This window comes from Amaranthus tricolor, chromosome 6 (assembly GCF_026212465.1).
Source record: "Amaranthus tricolor cultivar Red isolate AtriRed21 chromosome 6, ASM2621246v1, whole genome shotgun sequence".
NCBI lineage: Eukaryota > Viridiplantae > Streptophyta > Magnoliopsida > Caryophyllales > Amaranthaceae > Amaranthus > Amaranthus tricolor.
In genome coordinates, this window is record NC_080052.1 from 1,061,512 (window position 1) to 1,078,165 (window position 16,654).

Sequence of the window (16,654 nt, forward strand, 5' to 3'; positions counted from 1 at the left end):
TCATTGATCATTGATCTTTGTTCATTCTTCATCGTTAATTCTTCATTGATCATTGATCCTTGTTCATTCTTCATTGTTCATTGTTCATTTATCATTGATTCTTGTTCATTCTTCATCGTTCATTGTTCATTTATCATTGATCCTTGTTCATTCTTCATCGTTCATTCTTCATTGATCATTGATCATTGTTCATTCTTCATCGTGCATTCTTCATTGATCATTGATCCTTGTTCATTCTTCATCGTTCATTCTTCATTGATCATTGATCCTTGTTCATTGTTCATTGTTCATTCCTCAATGATCATTGATCCTTGTTCATTCTTCATCGTTCATTCTTCATTGATCATTGATCCTATTTTATTCTTAATCATTCATTCTTTAATGATCATTGATCCTAGTTCATTCTTCATCGTTCATTCTTTATCGTTCATTGGTCCTTGTTCATTCTTCATCGTTCATTCTTCATTGATCATTGATCCTTGTTCATTCTTCATTGTTCATTCTTCATTGATCATTGATCCTTGTTCATTCTTCATCGTTCATTCTTCATTTATTATTTATCCTTGTTCATTCATCATCGTTCATTCTTCATGGTTAATTCTTCATTGATCATTGATCCTTGTTCATTCTTCATCGTTCATTCTTCATTGATCATTGATCCATGTTTATTCTTCATCGTTCATTCTTCATTGATCAGTAATCCTTGTTCATTCTTCATCGTTCATTCTACATTTATCATTGATCCTTTTTCATTCTTCATCGTTCATTCTTCATTGATCATTGATCCTTGTTCATTCTTCATCGTTCATTCTTTATTTATCATTGATCCTTGTTCATTCTTCATCGTTCATTCTTTATTTATCATTGATCCTTGTTTATTCTTCATCGTTCATTCTTCATTGATCATTATTCCTTGTTCATTCTTCATCGTTCATTCTTCATTGATCATTGATCCTTGTTCATTCTTCATCGTTCATTCTTCATTGACAATTGATCCGATTTCATTCTTCATCGTTTATTCTTCATTGATCATTGATCCTTGTTCATTGTTCATTGTTCATTCCTCAATGATCATTGATCCTTGTTCATTCTTCATCGTTGATTATTCATTGATCATTGATCCTATTTTATTCTTCATCGTTCATTTTTTAATGATCATTGGTCCTAGTTCATTCTTCATCGTTCATTCTTCATCGTTCATCGATCCTTGTTCATTCTTCATCGTTCATTCTTTAATGATCATTGATCCTAGTTCATTCTTCATCGTTCATTCTTCATTGATCATTGATCCTTGTTCATTCTTCATCGTTCATTCTTCATTGATCATTGATCCTTGTTTATTCTTCATCGTTCATTCTTCATTGATCATTGATCCTTGTTCATTCTTCATCGTTCATTCTACATTTATCATTGATCCTTTTTCATTCTTCATCGTTCATTCTTCATTGATCATTGATCCTTGTTCATTCTTCATCGTTCATTCTTCATTTATCATTGATCCTTGTTCATTCTTCATTGATCATTGATCCTTGTTCATTCTTCATCGTTCATTCTTCATTGATCATTGATCCTTGTTCATTCTTCATCGTTCATTCTTCATTGATCATTGTTCCTTGTCCATTGTTCATCGTTCATTCCTCAATGATCATTGATCCTTGTTCATTCTTTATTGTTCATTGTTCATTTATCATTGATTCTTGTTCATTCTTCATCGTTCATTGTTCATTTATCATTGATCCTTGTTCATTGTTCATCGTTCATTCCTCAATGATCATTGATCCTTGTTCATTCTTCATCGTTCATTCTTTATTGATCATTGATCCTTGTTCATTCTTCATCGTTCATTCTTCATTGATCATTGATCCTTGTTCATTCTTCATCGTTCATTCTTCATTTATCATTGATCCTTGTTCATTCTTCTTTAATAATTGATCCTTGTTCATTCTTCATCGTTCATTCTTCATTGATCATTGATCCTTGTTCATTATTCATCGTTCATTCTTCATTGATCATTGTTCCTTGTTCATTATTCATCGTTCATTCTTCATTGATCATTGTTCCTTGTTCATTGTTCATCGTTCATTCCTCAATGATCATTGATCCTTGTTCATTCTTCATCGTTCATTCTTCATTGATCATTGATCCTTGTTCATTCTTCATCGTTCATTCTTCATTTATCATTGATCCTTGTTCATTCTTCTTTAATCATTGATCCTTGTTCATTCTTCATCGTTCATTCTTCATTGATCATTGATCCTTGTTCATTATTCATCGTTCATTCTTCATTGATCATTGTTCCTTGTTCATTCTTCATCATTCATTCTTCCTTGATCATTGATCTTTGTTCATTCTTCATCGTTAATTCTTCATTGATCATTGATCCTTGTTCATTCTTCATTGTTCATTGTTCATTTATCATTGATTCTTGTTCATTCTTCATCGTTCATTGTTCATTTATCATTGATCCTTGTTCATTCTTCATCGTTCATTCTTCTTTAATCATTGATCCTTGTTCATTCTTCATCGTTCATTCTTCATTGATCATTGATCCTTGTTCATTCTTCAGCGTTCATTCTTCATTGATCATTGTTCCTTGTTCATTGTTCATCGTTCATACCTCAATGATCATTGATCCTTGTTCATTCTTCATCGTTCATTCTTTATTGATCATTGATCCTTGTTCATTCTTCATCGTTCATTCTTCATTGATCATTGATCCTTGTTCATTCTTCATCGTTCATTCTTCATTTATCATTGATCCTTGTTCATTCTTCATCATTCATTCTTCATTGATCATTGATCTTTGTTCATTCTTCATCGTTAATTCTTCATTGATCATTGATCCTTGTTCATTCTTCATTGTTCATTGTTCATTTATCATTGATTCTTGTTCATACTTCATCGTTCATTGTTCATTTATCATTGATCCTTGTTCATTCTTCATCGTTCATTCTTCATTGATCATTGATCCTTGTTCATTCTTCATCGTTCATTCTTCATTGATCATTGATCCTTGTTCATTCTTCATCGTTCATTCTTTATTTATCATTGATCCTTGTTCATTCTTCATCGTTCATTCTTTATTTATCATTGATCCTTGTTTATTCTTCATCGTTCATTCTTCATTGATCATTATTCCTTATTCATTCTTCATCGTTCATTCTTCATTGATCATTGATCCTTGTTCATTCTTCATCGTTCATTCTTCATTGACAATTGATCCGATTTCATTCTTCATCGTTTATTCTTCATTGATCATTGATCCTTGTTCATTGTTCATTGTTCATTCCTCAATGATCATTGATCCTTGTTCATTCTTCATCGTTGATTATTCATTGATCATTGATCCTATTTTATTCTTCATCGTTCATTTTTTAATGATCATTGGTCCTAGTTCATTCTTCATCGTTCATCGATCCTTGTTCATTCTTCATCGTTCATTCTTTAATGATCATTGATCCTAGTTCATTCTTCATCGTTCATTCTTCATTGATCATTGATCCTTGTTCATTCTTCATCGTTCATTCTTCATTGATCATTGATCCTTGTTTATTCTTCATCGTTCATTCTTCATTGATCATTGGTCCTTGTTCATTCTTCATCGTTCATTCTACATTTATCATTGATCCTTTTTCATTCTTCATCGTTCATTCTTCATTGATCATTGATCCTTGTTCATTCTTCATCGTTCATTCTTCATTTATCATTGATCCTTGTTCATTCTTCATTGATCATTGATCCTTGTTCATTCTTCATCGTTCATTCTTCATTGATCATTGATCCTTGTTCATTCTTCATCGTTCATTCTTCATTGATCATTGTTCCTTGTCCATTGTTCATCGTTCATTCCTCAATGATCATTGATCCTTGTTCATTCTTTATTGTTCATTGTTCATTTATCATTGATTCTTGTTCATTCTTCATCGTTCATTGTTCATTTATCATTGATCCTTGTTCATTGTTCATCGTTCATTCCTCAATGATCATTGATCCTTGTTCATTCTTCATCGTTCATTCTTTATTGATCATTGATCCTTGTTCATTCTTCATCGTTCATTCTTCATTGATCATTGATCCTTGTTCATTCTTCATCGTTCATTCTTCATTTATCATTGATCCTTGTTCATTCTTCTTTAATCATTGATCCTTGTTCATTCTTCATCGTTCATTCTTCATTGATCATTGATCCTTGTTCATTCTTCATCGTTCATTCTTCATTGATCATTGATCCTTGTTCATTCTTCATCGTTCATTCTTCATTGATCATTGTTCCTTATTCATTGTTCATCGTTCATTCCTCAATGATCATTGATCCTTGTTCATTCTTCATCGTTCATTCTTTATTTATCATTGATCCATGTTTATTCTTCATCGTTCATTCTTCATTGATCATTATTACTTGTTCATTCTTCATCGTTCATTCTTTATTGATCATTGATCCTTGTTCATTCTTCATCGTTCATTCTTCATTGATCATTGATCCTTGTTCATTCTTCATCGTTCATTCTTCATTTATCATTGATCCTTGTTCATTCTTCTTTAATCATTGATCCTTGTTCATTCTTCATCGTTCATTCTTCATTGATCATTGATCCTTGTTCATTATTCATCGTTCATTCTTCATTGATCATTGTTCCTTGTTCATTGTTCATCGTTCATTCCTCAATGATCATTGATCCTTGTTCATTCTTCATCTTTCATTCTTTATTGATCATTGATCCTTGTTCATTCTTCATCGTTCATTCTTCATTGATCATTGATCCTTGTTCATTCTTCATCCTTCATTCTTCATTTATCATTGATCCTTGTTCATTCTTCATCATTCATTCTTCATTGATCATTGATCTTTGTTCATTCTTCATCGTTAATTCTTCATTGATCATTGATCCTTGTTCATTCTTCATTGTTCATTGTTCATTTATCATTGATTCTTGTTCATTCTTCATCGTTCATTGTTCATTTATCATTGATCCTTGTTCATTCTTCATCGTTCATTCTTCATTGATCATTGATCATTGTTCATTCTTCATCGTTCATTCTTCATTGATCATTGATCCTTGTTCATTCTTCATCGTTCATTCTTCATTGATCATTGATCCTTGTTCATTGTTCATTGTTCATTCCTCAATGATCATTGATCCTTGTTCATTCTTCATCGTTCATTCTTCATTGATCATTGATCCTATTTTATTCTTAATCATTCATTCTTTAATGATCATTGATCCTAGTTCATTCTTCATCGTTCATTCTTTATCGTTCATTGGTCCTTGTTCATTCTTCATCGTTCATTCTTCATTGATCATTGATCCTTGTTCATTCTTCATTGTTCATTCTTCATTGATCATTGATCCTTGTTCATTCTTCATCGTTCATTCTTCATTTATCATTTATCCTTGTTCATTCATCATCGTTCATTCTTCATGGTTAATTCTTCATTGATCATTGATCCTTGTTCATTCTTCATCGTTCATTCTTCATTGATCATTGATCCATGTTTATTCTTCATCGTTCATTCTTCATTGATCAGTAATCCTTGTTCATTCTTCATCGTTCATTCTACATTTATCATTGATCCTTTTTCATTCTTCATCGTTCATTCTTCATTGATCATTGATCCTTGTTCATTCTTCATCGTTCATTCTTTATTTATCATTGATCCTTGTTCATTCTTCATCGTTCATTCTTTATTTATCATTGATCCTTGTTTATTCTTCATCGTTCATTCTTCATTGATCATTATTCCTTGTTCATTCTTCATCGTTCATTCTTCATTGATCATTGATCCTTGTTCATTCTTCATCGTTCATTCTTCATTGACAATTGATCCGATTTCATTCTTCATCGTTTATTCTTCATTGATCATTGATCCTTGTTCATTGTTCATTGTTCATTCCTCAATGATCATTGATCCTTGTTCATTCTTCATCGTTGATTATTCATTGATCATTGATCCTATTTTATTCTTCATCGTTCATTTTTTAATGATCATTGGTCCTAGTTCATTCTTCATCGTTCATTCTTCATCGTTCATCGATCCTTGTTCATTCTTCATCGTTCATTCTTTAATGATCATTGATCCTAGTTCATTCTTCATCGTTCATTCTTCATTGATCATTGATCCTTGTTCATTCTTCATCGTTCATTCTTCATTGATCATTGATCCTTGTTTATTCTTCATCGTTCATTCTTCATTGATCATTGATCCTTGTTCATTCTTCATCGTTCATTCTACATTTATCATTGATCCTTTTTCATTCTTCATCGTTCATTCTTCATTGATCATTGATCCTTGTTCATTCTTCATCGTTCATTCTTCATTTATCATTGATCCTTGTTCATTCTTCATTGATCATTGATCCTTGTTCATTCTTCATCGTTCATTCTTCATTGATCATTGATCCTTGTTCATTCTTCATCGTTCATTCTTCATTGATCATTGTTCCTTGTCCATTGTTCATCGTTCATTCCTCAATGATCATTGATCCTTGTTCATTCTTTATTGTTCATTGTTCATTTATCATTGATTCTTGTTCATTCTTCATCGTTCATTGTTCATTTATCATTGATCCTTGTTCATTGTTCATCGTTCATTCCTCAATGATCATTGATCCTTGTTCATTCTTCATCGTTCATTCTTTATTGATCATTGATCCTTGTTCATTCTTCATCGTTCATTCTTCATTGATCATTGATCCTTGTTCATTCTTCATCGTTCATTCTTCATTTATCATTGATCCTTGTTCATTCTTCTTTAATAATTGATCCTTGTTCATTCTTCATCGTTCATTCTTCATTAATCATTGATCCTTGTTCATTATTCATCGTTCATTCTTCATTGATCATTGTTCCTTGTTCATTATTCATCGTTCATTCTTCATTGATCATTGTTCCTTGTTCATTGTTCATCGTTCATTCCTCAATGATCATTGATCCTTGTTCATTCTTCATCGTTCATTCTTCATTGATCATTGATCCTTGTTCATTCTTCATCGTTCATTCTTCATTTATCATTGATCCTTGTTCATTCTTCTTTAATCATTGATCCTTGTTCATTCTTCATCGTTCATTCTTCATTGATCATTGATCCTTGTTCATTATTCATCGTTCATTCTTCATTGATCATTGTTCCTTGTTCATTCTTCATCATTCATTCTTCCTTGATCATTGATCTTTGTTCATTCTTCATCGTTAATTCTTCATTGATCATTGATCCTTGTTCATTCTTCATTGTTCATTGTTCATTTATCATTGATTCTTGTTCATTCTTCATCGTTCATTGTTCATTTATCATTGATCCTTGTTCATTCTTCATCGTTCATTCTTCTTTAATCATTGATCCTTGTTCATTCTTCATCGTTCATTCTTCATTGATCATTGATCCTTGTTCATTCTTCAGCGTTCATTCTTCATTGATCATTGTTCCTTGTTCATTGTTCATCGTTCATACCTCAATGATCATTGATCCTTGTTCATTCTTCATCGTTCATTCTTTATTGATCATTGATCCTTGTTCATTCTTCATCGTTCATTCTTCATTGATCATTGATCCTTGTTCATTCTTCATCGTTCATTCTTCATTTATCATTGATCCTTGTTCATTCTTCATCATTCATTCTTCATTGATCATTGATCTTTGTTCATTCTTCATCGTTAATTCTTCATTGATCATTGATCCTTGTTCATTCTTCATTGTTCATTGTTCATTTATCATTGATTCTTGTTCATACTTCATCGTTCATTGTTCATTTATCATTGATCCTTGTTCATTCTTCATCGTTCATTCTTCATTGATCATTGATCCTTGTTCATTCTTCATCGTTCATTCTTCATTGATCATTGATCCTTGTTCATTCTTCATCGTTCATTCTTCATTGATCATTGATCCTTGTTCATTTTTCATTGTTCATTCTTCATCGTTCATTGATCCTTGTTCATTCTTCATCGTTCATTCTTCATTGATCATTGATCCTTGTTCATTCTTCATTGTTCATTCTTCATTGATCATTGATCCTTGTTCATTCTTCATCGTTCATTCTTCATTTATCATTTATCCTTGTTCATTCTTCATCGTTCATTCTTCATGGTTCATTCTTCATTGATCATTGATCCTTGTTCATTCGTCATCGTTCATTGTTCATTGATCATTAATCCTTGTTTATTCTTCATCGTTCATTCTTCATTGATCATTAATCCTTGTTCATTCTTCATCGTTCATTCTACATTTATCATTGATCCTTTTTCATTCTTCATCGTTCATTCTTCATTGACCATTGATCCTTGTTCATTCTTCATCGTTCATTCTTCATTTATCATTGATCCTTGTTCATTCTTCATTGATCATTGATCCTTGTTCATTCTTCATCGTTCATTCTTCATTGATCATTGATCCTTGTTCATTCTTCATCGTTCATTCTTCATTGATCATTGTTCCTTATTCATTGTTCATCGTTCATTCCTCAATGATCATTGATCCTTGTTCATTCTTCATCGTTCATTCTTTATTTATCATTGATACATGTTTATTCTTCATCGTTCATTCTTCATTGATCATTATTCCTTGTTCATTCTTCATCGTTCATTCTTTATTGATCATTGATCCTTGTTCATTCTTCATCGTTCATTCTTCATTGATCATTGATCCTTGTTCATTCTTCATCGTTCATTCTTCATTTATCATTGATCCTTGTTCATTCTTCTTTAATCATTGATCCTTGTTCATTCTTCATCGTTCATTCTTCATTGATCATTGATCCTTGTTCATTATTCATCGTTCATTCGTCATTGTTCCTTGTTCATTGTTCATCGTTCATTCGTCAATGATCATTCATCCTTGTTCATTCTTCATCTTTCATTCTTTATTGATCATTGATCCTTGTTCATTCTTCATCGTTCATTCTTCATTGATCATTGATCCTTGTTCATTCTTCATCGTTCATTCTTCATTTATCATTGATCCTTGTTCATTCTTCATCATTCATTCTTCATTGATCATTGATCTTTGTTCATTCTTCATCGTTAATTCTTCATTGATCATTGATCCTTGTTCATTCTTCATTGTTCATTGTTCATTTATCATTGATTCTTGTTCATTCTTCATCGTTCATTGTTCATTTATCATTGATCCTTGTTCATTCTTCATCGTTCATTCTTCATTGATCATTGATCATTGTTCATTCTTCATCGTTCATTCTTCATTGATCATTGATCCTTGTTCATTCTTCATCGTTCATTCTTCATTGATCATTGATCCTTGTTCATTGTTCATTGTTCATTCCTCAATGATCATTGATCCTTGTTCATTCTTCATCGTTCATTCTTCATTGATCATTGATCCTATTTTATTCTTAATCATTCATTCTTTAATGATCATTGATCCTAGTTCATTCTTCATCGTTCATTCTTTATCGTTAATTGGTCCTTGTTCATTCTTCATCGTTCATTCTTCATTGATCATTGATCCTTGTTCATTCTTCATTGTTCATTCTTCATTGATCATTGATCCTTGTTCATTCTTCATCGTTCATTCTTCATTTATCATTTATCCTTGTTCATTCATCATCGTTCATTCTTCATGGTTAATTCTTCATTGATCATTGATCCTTGTTCATTCTTCATCGTTCATTCTTCATTGATCATTGATCCATGTTTATTCTTCATCGTTCATTCTTCATTGATCAGTAATCCTTGTTCATTCTTCATCGTTCATTCTACATTTATCATTGATCCTTTTTCATTCTTCATCGTTCATTCTTCATTGATCATTGATCCTTGTTCATTCTTCATCGTTCATTCTTCATTGATCATTGATCCTTGTTCATTGTTCATTGTTCATTCCTCAATGATCATTGATCCTTGTTCATTCTTCATCGTTCATTCTTCATTGATCATTGATCCTATTTTATTCTTAATCATTCATTCTTTAATGATCATTGATCCTAGTTCATTCTTCATCGTTCATTCTTTATCGTTCATTGGTCCTTGTTCATTCTTCATCGTTCATTCTTCATTGATCATTGATCCTTGTTCATTCTTCATTGTTCATTCTTCATTGATCATTGATCCTTGTTCATTCTTCATCGTTCATTCTTCATTGATCATTGATCCTTGTTCATTTTTCATTGTTCATTCCTCAATGATCATTGATCCTTGTTCATTCTTCATCGTTCATTCTTCATTGATCATTGATCCTATTTTATTCTTCATCATTCATTCTTTAATGATCATTGATCCTAGTTCATTCTTCATCGTTCATTCTTCATCGTTCATTGATCCTTGTTCATTCTTCATCGTTCATTCTTCATTGATCATTGATGCTTGTTCATTCTTCATCGTTCATTCTTCATTTATCATTGATCCTTGTTCATTCTTCATCATTCATTCTTCATTGATCATTGATCTTTGTTCATTCTTCATCGTTAATTCTTCATTGATCATTGATCCTTGTTCATTCTTCATTGTTCATTGTTCATTTATCATTGATTCTTGTTCATTCTTCATCGTTCATTGTTCATTTATCATTGATCCTTGTTCATTCTACATCGTTCATTCTTCATTGATCATTGATCATTGTTCATTTTTCATCGTTCATTCTTCATTGATCATTGATCCTTGTTCATTCTTCATCGTTCATTCTTCATTGATCATTGATCCTTGTTCATTGTTCATTGTTCATTCCTCAATGATCATTGATCCTTGTTTATTCTTCATCGTTCATTCTTCATTGATCATTGATCCTATTTTATTCTTAATCATTCATTCTTTAATGATCATTGATCCTAGTTCATTCTTCATCGTTCATTCTTTATCGTTCATTGGTCCTTGTTCATTCTTCATCGTTCATTCTTCATTGATCATTGATCCTTGTTCATTCTTCATTGTTCATTCTTCATTGATCATTGATCCTTGTTCATTCTTCATCGTTCATTCTTCATTTATCATTTATCCTTGTTCATTCTTCATCGTTCATTCTTCATGGTTAATTCTTCATTGATCATTGATCCTTGTTCATTCTTCATCGTTCATTCTTCATTGATCATTGATCCATGTTTATTCTTCATCGTTCATTCTTCATTGATCAGTAATCCTTGTTCATTCTTCATCGTTCATTCTACATTTATCATTGATCCTTTTTCGTTCTTCATCGTTCATTCTTCATTGATCATTGATCCTTGTTCATTCTTCATCGTTCATTCTTCATTGATCATTGATCCTTGTTCATTCTTCATTGATCATTGATCCTTGTTCATTCTTCATCGTTCATTCTTCATTTATCATTTATCCTTGTTCATTCTTCATCGTTCATTCTTCATGGTTAATTCTTCATTGATCATTGATCCTTGTTCATTCTTCATCGTTCATTCTTCATTGATCATTGATCCATGTTTATTCTTCATCGTTCATTCTTCATTGATCAGTAATCCTTGTTCATTCTTCATCGTTCATTCTACATTTATCATTGATCCTTTTTCATTCTTCATCGTTCATTCTTCATTGATCATTGATCCTTGTTCATTCTTCATCGTTCATTCTTTATTTATCATTGATCCTTGTTCATTCTTCATCGTTCATTCTTTATTTATCATTGATCCTTGTTTATTCTTCATCGTTCATTCTTCATTGATCATTATTCCTTGTTCATTCTTCATCGTTCATTCTTCATTGATCATTGATCCTTGTTCATTCTTCATCGTTCATTCTTCATTGACCATTGATCCGATTTCATTCTTCATCGTTTATTCTTCATTGATCATTGATCCTTGTTCATTGTTCATTGTTCATTCCTCAATGATCATTGATCCTTGTTCATTCTTCATCGTTGATTATTCATTGATCATTGATCCTATTTTATTCTTCATCGTTCATTTTTTAATGATCATTGGTCTTAGTTCATTCTTCATCGTTCATTCTTCATCGTTCATTGATCCTTGTTCATTCTTCATCGTTCATTCTTTAATGATCATTGATCCTAGTTCATTCTTCATCGTTCATTCTTCATTGATCATTGATCCTTGTTCATTCTTCATCGTTCATTCTTCATTGATCATTGATCCTTGTTTATTCTTCATCGTTCATTCTTCATTGATCATTGATCCTTGTTCATTCTTCATCGTTCATTCTACATTTTTCATTGATCCTTTTTCATTCTTCATCGTTCATTCTTCATTGATCATTGATCCTTGTTCATTCTTCATCGTTCATTCTTCATTTATCATTGATCCTTGTTCATTCTTCATTGATCATTGATCCTTGTTCATTCTTCATCGTTCATTCTTCATTGATCATTGATCCTTGTTCATTCTTCATCGTTCATTCTTCATTGATCATTGTTCCTTGTTCATTGTTCATCGTTCATTCCTCAATGATCATTGATCCTTGTTCATTCTTTATTGTTCATTGTTCATTTATCATTGATTCTTGTTCATTCTTCATCGTTTATTCTTCATTGATCATTGATCCTTGTTCATTCTTCATCGTTCATTCTTCATTTATCATTGATCCTTGTTCATTCTTCATCATTCATTCTTCATTGATCATTGATCTTTGTTCATTCTTCATCGTTAATTCTTCATTGATCATTGATCCTTGTTCATTCTTCATTGTTCATTGTTCATTTATCATTGATTCTTGTTCATTCTTCATCGTTCATTGTTCATTTATCATTGATCCTTGTTCATTCTTCATCAATCATTCCTCATTGATCATTGATCCTTGTTCATTCTTCATCGCTCATTCTTCATTGATCATTGATCCTTGTTCATTCTTCATCGTTCATTCTTCATTGATCATTGATCCTTGTTCATTGTTCATTGTTCATTCCTCAATGATCATTGATCCTTGTTCATTCTTCATCGTTCATTCTTCATTGATCATTGATCCTATTTTATTCTTAATCATTCATTCTTTAATGATCATTGATCCTAGTTCATTCTTCATCGTTCATTCTTTATCGTTCATTGATCCTTGTTCATTCTTCATCGTTCATTCTTCATTGATCATTGATCCTTGTTCATTCTTCATTGTTCATTCTTCATTGATCATTGATCCTTGTTCATTCTTCATCGTTCATTCTTCATTTATCATTTATCCTTGTTCATTCTTCATCGTTCATTCTTCATGGTTAATTCTTCATTGATCATTGATCCTTGTTCATTCTTCATCGTTCATTCTTCATTGATCATTGATCCTTGTTTATTCTTCATCGTTCATTCTTCATTGATCAGTAATCCTTGTTCATTCTTCATCGTTCATTCTACATTTATCATTGATCCTTTTTCATTCTTCATCGTTCATTCTTCATTGATCATTGATCCTTGTTCATTCTTCATCGTTCATTCTTCATTTATCATTGATCCTTGTTTATTCTTCGTCGTTCATTCTTCATTGATCATTGATCCTTGTTCATTCTTCATCGTTCATTCTTCATTGATCATTGTTCCTTGTTCATTGTTCATCGTTCATTCCTCAATGATCATTGATCCTTGTTCATTCTTCATCGTTCATTCTTTATTTATCATTGATCCTTGTTCATTCTTCATCGTTCATTCTTTATTTATCATTGATCCTTGTTTATTCTTCATCGTTCATTCTTCATTGATCATTATTCCTTGTTCATTCTTCATCGTTCATTCTTCATTGATCATTGATCCTTGTTCATTCTTCATCGTTCATTCTTCATTGACCATTGATCCGATTTCATTCTTCATCGTTTATTCTTCATTGATCATTGATCCTTGTTCATTGTTCATTGTTCATTCCTCAATGATCATTGATCCTTGTTCATTCTTCATCGTTGATTCTTCATTGATCATTGATCCTATTTTATTCTTCATCGTTCATTTTTTAATGATCATTGGTCCTAGTTCATTCTTCATCGGTCATTGATCCTTGTTCATTCTTCATCGTTCATTCTTTAATGATCATTGATCCTAGTTCATTCTTCATCGTTCATTCTTCATTGATCATTGATCCTTGTTCATTCTTCATCGTTCATTCTTTATTTATCATTGATCCTTGTTTATTCTTCATCGTTCATTCTTCATTGATCATTGATCCTATTTTATTCTTAATCATTCATTCTTTAATGATCATTGATCCTAGTTCATTCTTCATCGTTCATTCTTTATCGTTCATTGATCCTTGTTCATTATTCATCGTTCATTCTTCATTGATCATTGATCCTTGTTCATTCTTCATTGTTCATTCTTCATTGATCATTGATCCTTGTTCATTCTTCATCGTTCATTGTTCATTTATCATTTATCCTTGTTCATTCTTCATCGTTCATTCTTCATGGTTAATTCTTCATTGATCATTGATCCTTGTTCATTCTTCATCGTTCATTCTTCATTGATCATTGATCCTTGTTTATTCTTCATCGTTCATTCTTCATTGATCAGTAATCCTTGTTCATTCTTCATCGTTCATTCTACATTTATCATTGATCCTTTTTCATTCTTCATCGTTCATTCTTCATTGATCATTGATCCTTGTTCATTCTTCATCGTTCATTCTTCATTTATCATTGATCCTTGTTCATTCTTCGTCGTTCATTCTTCATTGATCATTGATCCTTGTTCATTCTTCATCGTTCATTCTTCATTGATCATTGTTCCTTGTTCATTGTTCATCGTTCATTCCTCAATGATCATTGATCCTTGTTCATTCTTTATCGTTCATTCTTTATTTATCATTGATCCTTGTTCATTCTTCATCGTTCATTCTTTATTTATCATTGATCCTTGTTTATTCTTCATCGTTCATTCTTCATTGATCATTATTCCTTGTTCATTCTTCATCGTTCATTCTTCATTGATCATTGATCCTTGTTCATTCTTCATCGTTCATTCTTCATTGACCATTGATCCGATTTCATTCTTCATCGTTTATTCTTCATTGATCATTGATCCTTGTTCATTGTTCATTGTTCATTCCTCAATGATCATTGATCCTTGTTCATTCTTCATCGTTGATTCTTCATTGATCATTGATCCTATTTTATTCTTCATCGTTCATTTTTTAATGATCATTGGTCCTAATTCATTCTTCATCGTTCATTGATCCTTGCTCATTCTTCATCGTTCATTCTTTAATGATCATTGATCCTAGTTCATTCTTCATCGTTCATTCTTCATTGATCATTGATCCTTGTTCATTCTTCATCGTTCATTCTTTATTTATCATTGATCCTTGTTTATTCTTCATCGTTCATTCTTCATCGTTCATTGATCCTTGTTCATTCTTCATCGTTCATTCTTTAATGATCATTGATCCTAGTTCATTCTTCATCGTTCATTCTTCATTGATCATTGATCCTTGTTCATTCTTCATCGTTCATTCTTCATTGATCATTGATCCTTGTTTATTCTTCATCGTTCATTCTTCATTGATCATTGATCCTTGTTCATTCTTCATCGTTCATTCTACATTTATCATTGATCCTTTTTCATTCTTCATCGTTGATTCTTCATTGATCATTGATCCTTGTTCATTCTTCATCGTTCATTCTTCATTTATCATTGATCCTTGTTCATTCTTCATTGATCATTGATCCTTGTTCATTCTTCATCGTTCATTCTTCATTGATCATTGATCCTTGTTCATTATTCATCGTTCATTCTTCATTGATCATTGTTCCTTGTTCATTGTTCATCGTTCATTCCTCAATGATCATTGATCCTTGTTCATTCTTCATCGTTCATTCTTTATTGATCATTGATCCTTGTTCATTCTTCATCGTTCATTCTTCATTGATCATTGATCCTTGTTCATTCTTCATCTTTCATTCTTCATTTATCATTGATCCTTGTTCATTCTTCATCATTCATTCTTCATTGATCATTGATCTTTGTTCATTCTTCATCGTTAATTCTTCATTGATCATTGATCCTTGTTCATTCTTCATTGTTCATTGTTCATTTATCATTGATTCTTGTTCATTCTTCATCGTTCATTGTTCATTTATCATTGATCCTTGTTCATTCTTCATCGTTCATTCTTCATTGATCATTGATCCTTGTTCATTCTTCATCGTTCATTCTTCATTGATCATTGATCCTTGTTCATTCTTCATCGTTCATTCTTCATTGATCATTGATCCTTGTTCATTGTTCATTGTTCATTCCTCAATGATCATTGATCCTTATTCATTCTTCATCGTTCATTCTTCATTGATCATTGATCCTATTTTATTCTTAATCATTCATTCTTTAATGATCATTGATCCTAGTTCATTCTTCATCGTTCATTCTTTATCGTTCATTGATCCTTGTTCATTCTTCATTGATCATTGATCCTTGTTCATTCTTCATTGTTCATTCTTCATTGATCATTGATCCTTGTTCATTCTTCATCGTTCATTCTTCATTTATCATTTATCCTTGTTCATTCTTCATCGTTCATTCTTCATGGTTAATTCTTCATTGATCATTGATCCTTGTTCATTCTTCATCGTTCATTCTTCATTGATCATTGATCCTTGTTTATTCTTCATCGTTCATTCTTCATTGATCAGTAATCCTTGTTCATTCTTCATCGTTCATTCTACATTTATCATTGATCCTTTTTCATTCTTCATCCTTCATTCTTCATTGATCATTGATCCTTATTCATTCTTCATCGTTCATTCTTCATTTATCATTGATCCTTGTTCATTCTT